This window comes from Leuciscus leuciscus (assembly GCF_965113295.1).
Source record: "Leuciscus leuciscus genome assembly, chromosome: 4".
Lineage (NCBI taxonomy): Eukaryota > Metazoa > Chordata > Actinopteri > Cypriniformes > Leuciscidae > Leuciscus > Leuciscus leuciscus.
In genome coordinates this window covers 54,921,101-54,933,215 of record NC_138728.1, presented here as the reverse complement: position 1 = coordinate 54,933,215, position 12,115 = coordinate 54,921,101, and the positions used below count along the sequence as shown (strand labels likewise).

The 12,115-nt window shown below is 37.8% G+C and overlaps 1 protein-coding gene and 1 long non-coding RNA gene across 8 annotated transcripts in view; one reads left to right on the top strand and one right to left on the bottom strand.

Annotated features, from left to right (window-relative positions):
- The window catches only part of LOC309497139, a 549,185-nt gene that overhangs the window by 313,219 nt on the left and 223,851 nt on the right, over positions 1–12,115 (top strand). The window lies entirely within an intron of this gene.
- The window catches only part of LOC309497115 (NACHT, LRR and PYD domains-containing protein 3-like), a 202,138-nt gene that overhangs the window by 89,327 nt on the left and 100,696 nt on the right, over positions 1–12,115 (bottom strand). For 2 of the 6 annotated variants that reach the window (XM_082167327.1, XM_082167322.1), the window contains exons 1-2: positions 1,856–1,988; positions 414–543 (exon numbers count right to left, since the gene is read on the bottom strand). The exons of 1 other annotated variant lie outside the window; for it this stretch is intronic. The gene's annotated coding sequence lies outside the window, so the exon portion shown is untranslated. Of the gene's footprint in view, positions 1–413; positions 544–1,855; positions 1,989–12,115 lie in introns of those variants that run through there. 3 more of the 6 variants (XM_082167328.1, XM_082167331.1, XM_082167323.1) reach the window with 2 other exon arrangements.

Sequence of the window (12,115 nt, the reverse complement as noted above, 5' to 3'; positions counted from 1 at the left end):
GATGCGCATAACAATCTCATGCGATTTATCGTGCAGCCCTATTATTTTCTTTTTTTCTCTTTTGTTTATAGGGAGTCGGGGAGTAGATTTAGAGCTACCCCGGGATACATCACTCATGGGTATACTTCTCTGTCTAGACCTGGGCGGACCACCAGCTGTAATTTTGGTTAGGGCGCCTTGATCGTGTGCCAGATAGGGATTGTTTTTTTTTAATGTTTTTTTTATTGGTGATTAGTATAGGTTAGGGGTGGGGTCCTTTTTGTTTATTTCTTTGTTTTGGTTCGTCCAGCCCTCCCCTTTTCCCAGGAAATTATTATTGTTTATTATTTATAATATTACCGTGGCTAAATAAAAGCTTTGTTTTTATACGGTATTTGGTGTTTGTGTCCTTTTCTCGCACCGCGACTCCATACCTCCTTTGCTGGCATCGGTGGGCCCGAGCAGTGGGTTGTCAGGCTCCCCTCCCTTTGGGGGAGCTAGAACGTAACACCTTTATTGCTCATGAGTCCAACATCCAGCCACTCAAGAAAACATGCAGTCTACCTGAGGGAATAATATGCTTGTGTTTTGCTGCTCAAGAAACATTTCTGGTTATTACCAATGTTGAAAATCAATATTTTTTTCACGATTCTTTGATGAATAAAAAGCTCAAAACAGATTTATCTGAAAAAGAAAGCTTTTGTAAGTTATAAATGTCTTTACTGCAACTTTTGATCAATTTAATGCATCCTTGCTTAATAAAAGTATTCCAAAAAAAGATCTTACTGACCCCAAACTTTTGAACGGTAGTGTATAATGTTACAAAAGCTTTCTATTTCAGATAAATGCTGTTTTTAAGGATGGTTTGTGTGTGATGACTTCTTTTTTTAATGACATTAAAATTATTATTAGAATTAAAGTATCCATAAATAGGTTAAGCAAAACCAATCTTTTGTACACACACTTAACTGCAGACACTGAAATGACATACACTGTGTGGTATAGTACAAATATTTTGAGTGTTCAAAGTGTCACGATTGTCCCTTATTTTCCTTTTCTGAAGTTGGCAACCCTTCCTACATCTTGGATGAGCTGAGGCTGGGTAAATAAACAGCAACTTTTCCTTTTTTGGGTGAACTATCCCTTTAAGATGGCAGAGTATTGTTTATTAGGCATTGAGAAAGTTCACACGATCAAAATGTTTGCTGGTTTTTCTTTTTCTTTATCAAAGTAGTTGATTTAGCTCGTAATTGTCAGTTTGACTTTAAGTTCAGATAAATGCCTCTAAACTGCACAGGTTTTCAGCACATGTGTAAAACACAGATTATGCTTTTTTTGTGCTATACATTTCCAATCACACATTTTACATTCAAAAGCAAACAGATTGTATGTAGCCTATTTATGTTGCTTTATTTTCGCAATGATATTTGAGAGGTACTTCTATATTTCTTCAACTCTCTTGTGTTCAACACTTACAGTTCATTTAAGTGCTGCTGGTTTCACTGAATGACTCTTGTTATAGAGATCATCATATAGACAGAAGGAGGAAGTAATATATCAAAACTGTCTCTAAAGGACATGAAGCTGTTAAGTGATAGTTTCTGCTTTAAGAGATCAGAAGGCATTTTAAGAAACACTGTTTAAGGAAATCTCACTAATGAACACCGCAACAGTGATTTCACAGTACAGCAATATCAGCTTTCTGTGATTCATTCACTAACACACACTTCTGTTCATCTGTTCGATCATGACATGAGGAAGTTAAAATAAAATCATCAATATGACAGCATTAGTCTCAGAAGCACAAAGTTATCAATGACACATCATAAGAAGACACAAATACATGAAAACAACTAAAGAAAGATGAAACACTCACCTCAGATAATGTTGTAGAACTTTGTTTCCTTTGAGCTGTCGTGTTGAACTGAAATTTCTTTCACTTTCATACAGGAAATAGTTTTTCAGGAAGAGACATAAAAACCAGAAGAATGACATCCATCGACACACACACTCAGTCTCCAGTCACTGTATATATATATATATATATATATATATATATATATATATATACACTCACCTAAAGGATTATTAGGAACACCTGTTCAATTTCTCATCAATGCAATTATCTAATCAACCAATCACATGGCAGTTGCTTCAATGCATTTAGGGGTGTGGTCCTGGTCAAGACAATCTCCTGAACTCCAAACTGAATGTCAGAATGGGAAAGAAAGGTGATTTAACCCCCTGAGGTCGGCGGTATCACCGGCGATACCAGCTCGCTTTTTTTTTATCAGTGTAAAAGAAACTCATAAATACTCTGTTGACTTTGATTTTCCATAGGAGTTTCATACATCAATCGATTCTGTTAAATCGTGAGCTTAGAATTATAAGGTTCTATCTCCGTTTAGGGTAGTTCCGAGATATTGAGCATCAAAGTTTTTAAATCCCAGCTGGCAATGGAGAGATGGAACCTTTTTATTTGATTAAGAACTACTAACAAAATATTTTTTTACAAAAATAACACCACACAGGCATTAATAAACACCTAATGGATCAGATTATGTCAAAAACTCAATTTCGACCAAAAGTGGAGATAGAACCTTATAATTCTAAGCTCACGAAATGTGTATTATTTTTGTGTATACTCACAATAAAAACAAAGTGTTGTGCTTTTTGCCAAATAAAGAAAAATAAACACGAAGCGAGTTCTGCCTTCTCTCTGCCAGTGTAGTCCATTCTGAAACGCGTCCGAAAATGAACAATAACTCAGCGAATACTCGGTCAAACAGACATACAGGCATGAAGCTTGAATTCTCTTCTTTTAAATGAAGTAATTTATATAAAAAACAAATATTCTCATCTTGTGAAATCTGTATTAAAAGAGAGCGATTCCAGTCGAGCTCATTCCAGCTCATTCAAATGTAATGTGACATGCCCACGGAGAGCGCGTGCTATTCAAACGCAAATGACTGAGGCAATCCTGCAAACCTGTGAAGGCCCCCATATCAGCTCGAGAAAACACAAGTTTATTCAGATCATTACTTGTTTACACCGTCTCGCAGCGCTGTGAGGAATAATAATGGAAACTGTACCTCAGAAGTGCGGGTATTTCGAGGAGTGAGCTGAGGAATACAGTAGTAAGTTTTTTTCCTTCTCACGTAAATCGAGTTTCTGTTTATGAATGAATGAACGGCAGAGATGCGCGCTGTTTACCACAGCTTGCAAAAAGACAGTTTAAATTTAAATCGCGTGTGTGAATGAATGATGATGTTTTAGCAAACTGTATTGCTATAGGCTACTGAGATGAGTAAAAATCGACTGAAATTGTCATGAAGGTAAGAGGATCAGACAGCAAATGCGGAGAAACAGTCACTTTAATTGAAGCAAAGCTTGCCAGAGAGTTCAATAAACAGAAAGGGTACTCAAAGGGAAACTTAGAACTACAAGCAGTAGTAAAATGTTCAAATAAGGTCTCGGCTTGTTGAAAAAACATAAACAGCAGTCAGCCTGGGTGAAATGGGATTCACAGAAGATAGCTCCGTAACAGGAAAGGTGCAGGCTGAAGTTTCCCGTGGGAGAGTAGAGGCAAGCGGCGAATCTCCGACTCAGTTGATTTTTCTCAAAGGCAATCGGCTCCACAAACAGCTTCTGACCTGACAAGATTATGACAGGACATGACACGACATGACACGACACGACACGACACGACACGACACGACAGAAACAGAGATTAAATCGACGTTCTGCAGTAGGGAGATTATGCAATACTCAGGCAAAGACAGGTATAGACAGGGAAGAGAAATAGGAACGCTAATCAGAGGAAAAGGGGATTCAGGTGAAGGAAATGAGCGATGGCAAATGGTAAAGGATAGACAGCTGTGAGAATGAATGAGGAGGTGTGTGCGTAAATGAGGAAATAGCGCTAACGTGTGAGTGTGTGAATGAACGAGGAGGTGTGTGTGTGTAAATGAGGAAATAGCGCTAACGTGTGAGTGTGTGAATGAACGAGGAGGTGTGTGTGTGTAAATGAGGAAATAGCGCTAACGTGTGAGTGTGTGTGAGAAAGAAACAGGATCATGACAGAAATATGTTGAAATAAAATGTAGGCTATTTGTATAAGCAACATATTAAACTGCAAATTAACATTTATATGCCCTAATATTTCATAAAAACGACGTTACAGTCAGGCGAAATATGAAAGACAACATTTTGTTGACTAGATTTGGGTACAGTTTTTACTGTAGAATATACTGCCACATCAAATAAGCTTTTGTTTAGCAATTTCTATACAAAAATACTATTTTTGTCAAAAATAAAGTCATCAACTAAGATGTTAGCTGTTCCAATGTTGGCTATATTCAAACTAATGAATACATATGATAAAATGTAGGCCTATAATCTTTTTTTTTTTACAAAGAAAGAGTACACTTGAAATATTGTTGAAATTGTAATTATTGTTGTAATTGTAACCTTTTTAATAAAATAGCAAAACATATTTACAAGATAAATGTAAGCAAAATCTTAAATGGTCAATATAAGTCTTCTTCGGTCTATTGGCTTTCCAAGCAAAACCTGTTTTACATCAATTTAAATCAATGTATTGTTTTATGTGAACAATAAAGCAAGACTATTTTCACATAATTTTGAAGCCAGAACTCGAAGAGACAACATCCATTAGTCAAAAGTCTTATTGACACATATTTATTATGAGTTTTGTGGTCTTATTTCAGCAACTTTCTTTTTTATTTTATTTTTATAACCACGCATAAACATTATTCTCTTAAAAATTCAAAAATATACATGCATGGTGATCACATATTTTGGTAGCCCTGTTTGTGCTAAATAGAGTGAATTTACACCTTTGCCATTAACATGTTTATAAATAACTGAAAAAAGCACAAATGTCAGAGCATGTCAGAACACCTCCAGGGCCCAGAAAACCCCTCAGACCCCAGAGGGTTAAGCAATTTTGAGCGTGGCATGGTTGTTGGTGCCAGACGGGCCGGTCTGAGTATTTCACAATCTGCTCAGTTACTGGGATTTTCACGCACAACCATTTCTAGGGTTTACAAAGAATGGTGTGAAAAGGGAAAACATCCAGTATGCGGCAGTCCTGTGGGCGAAAATGCCTTGTTGATGCTAGAGGTCAGAGGAGAATGGGCCGACTGATTCAAGCTGATAGAAGAGCAACTTTGACTGAAATAACCACTCGTTACAACCGAGGTATGCAGCAAAGCATTTGTGAAGCCACAACACGCACAACCATGAGGCGGATGGGCTACAACAGCAGAAGACCCCACCGGGTACCACTCATCTCCACTACAAATAGGAAAAAGAGGATACAATTTGCACGAGCTCACCAAAATTGGACAGTTGAAGACTGGAAAAATGTTGCCTGGTCTGATGAGTCTCGATTTCTGTTGAGACATAAACAGAATGAGAACATGGATCCATCATGCCTTGTTACCACTGTGCAGGCTGGTGGTGGTGGTGTAATGGTGTGGGGGATGTTTTCTTGGCACACTTTAAGCCCCTTAGTGCCAATTGGGCATCGTTTAAATGCCACGGCCTACCTGAGCATTGTTTCTGACCATGTCCATCCCTTTATGACCACCATCCTCTGATGGCTACTTCCAGCAGGATAATGCACCATGTCACAAAGCTTGAATCATTTCAAATTGGTTTCTTGAACATGACAATGAGTTCACTGTACTAAAATGGCCCCCACAGTCACCAGATCTCAACCCAATAGAGCATCTTTGGGATGTGGTGGAACGGGAGCTTCGTGCCCTGGATGTGCATCCCACAAATCTCCATCAACTGCAAGATGCTATCCTATCAATATGGGCCAACATTTCTAAAGAATGCTTTCAGCACCTTGTTGAATCAATGCCACGTAGAATTAAGGCAGTTCTGAAGGCGAAAGGGGGTCAAAGACAGTATTAGTGTGGTGTTCCTAATAATCCTTTAGGTGAGTGTATATATATATATATATATATATATATATATATATATATATATATATATATATATATATATACTATATTTGCTATTATATGCTCCCAGTCAGCGGCGCGTTTTCAAAGCATGTCCCGATTTACTCAATACTTGCACAGCAGGAAGTATCTGCAACTAAAGTCGGAAGTTTATAACCAGAAGTAGGAGGTTCAGTCTGTCGCTTGTGGCCAGCATCAGGAGGGGAAATAATGACTAGAGAGAGAGTGATCGTATGACTAAGAAAGGGTAGAGAATCTCCAGATCCAAACACAAGCAAAGAAGAAGATCTGTGTAAACCAGAAGGAGCAGATCTGAAGCAGATCAAAACTGCCTAATGGGTCCGTATATCTTTTGGTCATTTGATTTTCCTTTCAGAAAAAAAAAAAAAAAAACAAGTGGCTATTTGATTTTTGTTTTAAAATGTATTTCTCTTTTTCAGTGTCAAAAAGGGTAAAAAAAAATAAAATAGATATGGACCTGACAGAAGCTGTCGACGAGGGGTTCAGGAGCCAGCTGCAGAAGGCATGTGTTTGGTTAATGCTGATGTCCTGGATAATTCACTGTGTTTGCTAAAGTACAAGTTGATATGTTACAAAGAACTTTTAATTTTTAGATCCAAGATGCCATAAGCGTTGTGGAGACCAGGGAGGCATTAGAAGAGGCTTCAAACAGCCTTTCTCTCCTTGGGTCATTACACAGTGTTGGACTCTTGAAGACAGGGAGACAGTCTTCCAGTGTGCAGAGCCCAGTTTGACCTGGAGGGACGACTTAATTCTGCAATGGAATGGTAGAGTGAAGAATTTGATATTAATGAGCATTGCATCCATTGTGCTGTGTTGAATGTAGGAGTTTTTAGATTAATGAAAGTGAACTTAAATTGTGATATTTTGTAATACTTGTTCATTAGTTGCTTATGTGTGTGAAATAAAAAAAATTGTCTCATTGTGATACACTGTAGGTTTGTCGATGGTTTGGGATGTTTAGGTTTACATGCCGCAATGAAGGAAAATTAGATATCTTGTCCTGGCCAAAGAGGACTGCCAAGGACCTCATTGACATTGATGTCATTAGTAAGCAAAGCTATATAGCAAATATCTAGTTTCGGGTATTTTAATTTAAGATATTTACATTATTTGCCACAGGTGGTGAAATGCAAGTGGATCAAAGTAAGAACCTTACTTTGCAAGAGGTCTTGTCCTTTGCTTCCGGGCTGGAGGAGTTGCCCCGCCCTCGGGGCTGGAGGAGTTGCCCCGCCTTCGGGCTGGAGGAGTTGCCCCGCCCTCGGGCTGGAGGAGTTGCCACTGGGATTCAAGAACCAGGCAAACCTTAGCTTCATACACACAGACCGCAAATTCCCAGAAGCCAACACGTGACATAGTCCTCCGCCTGCCGATACATAGGAGCTACGAGGAGTTTTGCAACCACATGTGCAGTGGGAGATTACAGGCTACTGAGTTTGGGATGACATAGACCATGTCACATTGTTTGTTGTTGATATTTGTTTTATCAGCTAGAACTCTCCTCCCCACTATTTCTATCCTCTTTTTCTATATTATATATAGTTGTTTGTCACTTCTATGCTGCAAGACTGGGACACAGAAAGTTTTTTTCTGTTGTTTGTTAGTAGTCCAAACAAGACAAAAATATTGCAGCAAATGTTTGAAACTACTGTAAACCAAAGCTTCACAGGGCTGCTTGTTTTTTTTTTTTACGATTATTTCATATACATAGTGAGGTTTCATGAAATAAAACGCAAATAAAATGTAATGAATGATGTTAATAAAACATATTAGTGCTCTGCCAAACAAAGTAGTTCCTCAGAAACAACAAAGCGGTTGCCAAGCAACACAGAAACTTTCAGTGGAGCAGTGATACTTGTGTAATGCGGTCAGCAGTGGTTACGGCTCAACCAATCTAAATCAAGAACCAGAACTGACCATTTTATAAACAGATTTTTACACAGGCAACATTAACATTTGAAGCTTGTTTCCAGAACCTGCTGTTCTCATTCAGTTACACTGAAAGTGACAGGAGTGCAAACATTACTGTACAATTTACCCCGTGGGTGCGATTCATTGCGACAGACAAAATATACAGATATTCACTGAAGATGGTTATTAAGCATCTGTCTATAATAGATACAGTAGATGCCCACACATTCATCCATCCAGCCATCCATATCTCATCTGGGGTGGTGTGGCGCAATGGATAAGACACATGCCTTTGGTGTGAGAGACCCGGGTTCGAATCCACTGTGAGACACCAATGTGTCCCTGAGCAAGACACTTAACCCCTAGTTGCTCCAGAGGCGTGCGACCTCTGACATATATAGCAATTGTTAGTCGCTTTGGATAAAAGCGTCAGCTAAATGAATAAATGTAAACTTACATTTGTATCACTCTCATCTACATGTTACCATCCTTCTAGTGTGGTTGGATACATGTACAGATATGAGAGAAAGTGCAGCATAGTTATGACAAAAAAAAAATTTGTCAAATAATTCCCTTGATATCGTACTTGAGTTATTTTGATTAATGGAATTTCTATGGTTTTAGTGTAATTTGTTATACGCTTGAAGGTTTGGTTGTAACACTGTTAGTGTAACTGACTCAGCTGGTGGAAAATGTTTTTCAAGCCTAAATAACAGTTAGGAGTTTCTAGGAGCATAGCATAGGAGCTTATCCTATGTTTTAGACAACACAACAGTTATTAAGATCAAATAAGGTTGGTTTTGGTGACTTAAACGCAACTCAGAAATCATAAACAAAAACCTTTAAAGGAGCTGTATGTAAGATTGTGGCCAAAACTGGTACTGCAATCACTTTCAAATTACTGTAGAGCAGTGTATCCCCTCCCCCTCCCCCCTGACTCGAGGTTGCCAGATAGGCTGCAGGATCCAGCAGGAACGTAGGCTGACACGTTTGTAGCTGCAGCTGTGGTAACTAGAGCAGAGCTGGCAACCCGGATGCCGAAACACTACTGACTTTGTGATTGGTAGATAGGTGGAGGGTGGAGCGTCAGGCCAAAACACAACATGACAACATCAATATCAGTTGAGGGCTGCAACTATCACTTTTAAATGACAATATCCTGTGCGGACTACTGTTGTCAGTGATATAAGTATTTGAAATGAACATGATTTCTTAATGTCTAGTGACATATCAGGGCCATTTTATGATTAATTGAAATACATTTCTTACATACAGCTCCTTTAATTTCATGTCCAAAAACACACTTTGTCCACTATCTCCTCAAACGCATCAACACTTTCCATACATTTAGAGGAGACAGTCTTCTGACATTGAGATGAAAAATAACAAAAGCACAAATCAGCGAAATAGACTGACCCTGTGTTACTGTAAAAGGTCTGATACAATTAACCCTGCGGTAGTTTGTGCCCTGCTCACCATATTTGTTATTGGAGATGTTACAAATGATTACTAAAACATGTCATAAACATAAGGTTACAGTTTAATTACACGATGATAGTTCTTGTCACTGTAAAAATAACTCCTGATCAAGGGGAGGGGAGTGATATTCAGAGAAACAACTCAGATTGGTAACTTAACTTAAATAAGTTTAGTGTCCACAAGGCTTCACTTTGGAAGTTTAGGTTGGATCAACAAGCCATTACCAATAAACTGGTAATGCTACACAGTGTTGTACTTGACACTGCTGATCTATACTTGTGATGAGATGTGGATCCCCCCCCCCCCCCCCCTTTTTCTCAGAATATAACCCCATCCCATAACCCCCTTCCCACAGCTACATAATATCTTTATAACCTGTAAATTATCTGTAAAGGTTTTTATTTATTCTTTTAAATATTTTTCTTTTCAGGTTTTAGCAGATGTTGATGAAAAACAAGATGATGTGGATGCACCTGACGGGTCCTTGCAGGCAAGGATAATGCATATTATACATGCACTGTTAGAACAAATGCTCAAGATATGGACCCTTTTATCACAGGGGCAAAACGTACCTAAAAAGTGCATATTAGTGCCCCATTATCCCAGACAACGATGTGCTATAGACAGCACATTTTATGATACCTTCACACCTCTAAATGATTGCCTCAACTTTTCAACCACCTTTAGTTGTGATGGTGCACCTTTATTCAAATCCTCTTCAGTCCATATGGCCCCTGTTGTGCACTTTAACCCTCTGGGGTCTGAGGTGTTTTTGGGGTCCTTGAGATGTTCTGACATGCCCTGACATTTGTGCTTTTTTCAGTTGCTTATAAACATATTAATGGCAAAAAAAATTACACACTATTTAGCACAAACAGGGCTACCATAATATGTGAGCAACAAGAATGTACATGTCTGCATTTTTGAGAGAATAATGTTTATGCGTGGTTATTGAAAAAACTAAAAACTAAAGTTTCTGAAATAAGGCCATAAAACACATACTAAATATGTGCCAATAAGACTTTTGTCTAATAGATGTCATTGCCTAGTGTTTTTTCTTCAAAATGATGTGAAAATCACCCTGCCTAATCATTCACATAACACAATACATTGATTTGAATTTTGCAAAGCACTTTCTGTTTGGAAAGCCAATATGCGGAGTGGGCGTCACAGATAATGCATATGTAGTGGTTCACACCTCAGGAGACAATGGGGCCTGCATACTTAATTAGCCATTCATTCAGGTGAGTCACTGAGCCACAAGAATGCAAGAGCAACAGTTGGAAGCATCTCAATTCTTTTTTATTTTTCCACATATTGTGCTTGCAATTTGGCCTATAATATCCAAGGAAAACATGTCTAGTAATTGTGCAGTTAATTCTCATACTGTATTTTCAGTTTTGGAATATTTATCCTCTCCCCAAATTTGTCACTAATAAAACACAATAAAAATTATTTAAAGAAAAGGCTTATATTTACCTTTTAATCGTTTGTTTACATCTACCTTGTAAATATATTTTTTTATTAAAAAGGTTACAATTACAACAACAATTCAAGTGTAATCTTTCTTTGTAAAAACTAAAGTATACATTTTATCATACATATTTCAAAGTTAAAAAGGTTACAACAACAATAATTACAATTTCAACAATATTTCAAGTGTACTCTTTCTTTGTAAAAAAAGATTATAGGCCTACATTTTATCTATGTATTCATTACTTTGAATATAGCCAACATTGGAACAGCTAACATCTTAGTTGATGACTTTATTTTTGACAAAAATAGTAGGCTATTTTATATATAGAAATTGCTAAACAAAAGCTTATTTGATGTGGCAGAATATTCTACAGTAAAAACTGTACCCAAATCTAAACAAAGTGTTGTCTTTCATATTTCGCCTGACTGTAACGTTGTTTTCATGAAATATTAGTGCATATTGTTAATTTGCCGTTTAATACGTTGCTTATACAAATAGCCTACATTTTACTTAAACATATTTCAGTTGATTTTTACTCATCTCAGTATAGCAATACAGTTTGCTAAAACAACATAATTCATTCACACACGTACATTTGTACTTTCTGTTTTGAGGTCTCTGTGAATGTTTGAAAGTCTTTTAGTGCTTAGAGCGCTCGCGTCCATAATGGAGAACTGTCACGTAATATTGTTTTTTTCCTCATAAATGCGAACACGAAAAATAAAAGACAAAAGACTTTAAAGTAAAACTTACTCCGAAATTGTGTCCTCGGCGGAATTCGCTCTTCAATATGCTGCCGTTCGTCGTCTGTTACAATCTTCCTCTGAGGAAACAACCCGGTATCGTGCATTCTTCCTTCCTCGCTGTCCAGAATCATCTGAAGGGCGTCTTTATTACCGGAGAAGCGTGCCATACTCAAAACGCGATGAACTATCAGTAAGTCTGATAGAAACTGTGTTTTTATGGCATTGATCGGGGGGCGTATGCGATGCATACTAGATCACCTAAACTATTTACATGTGAATCGCGCTGGGGGCGGGGCGCCCGCAGCTGATTATAAAGATAATGAGGCAGAAGGAAAAACGGTACCTCTCCTTGCTTTCAAACGGATTACATGAGTTGAAAACATTTGTGTTTTATATAAATTACTTCATTTAAAAGAAGAGATTTCAAGCTTCATAAAGACATAACTCACATGCCTGTGTGAGAAGTATTCGCTGAGTTATGATTCATTTTCGGACGCGTTTCAGAA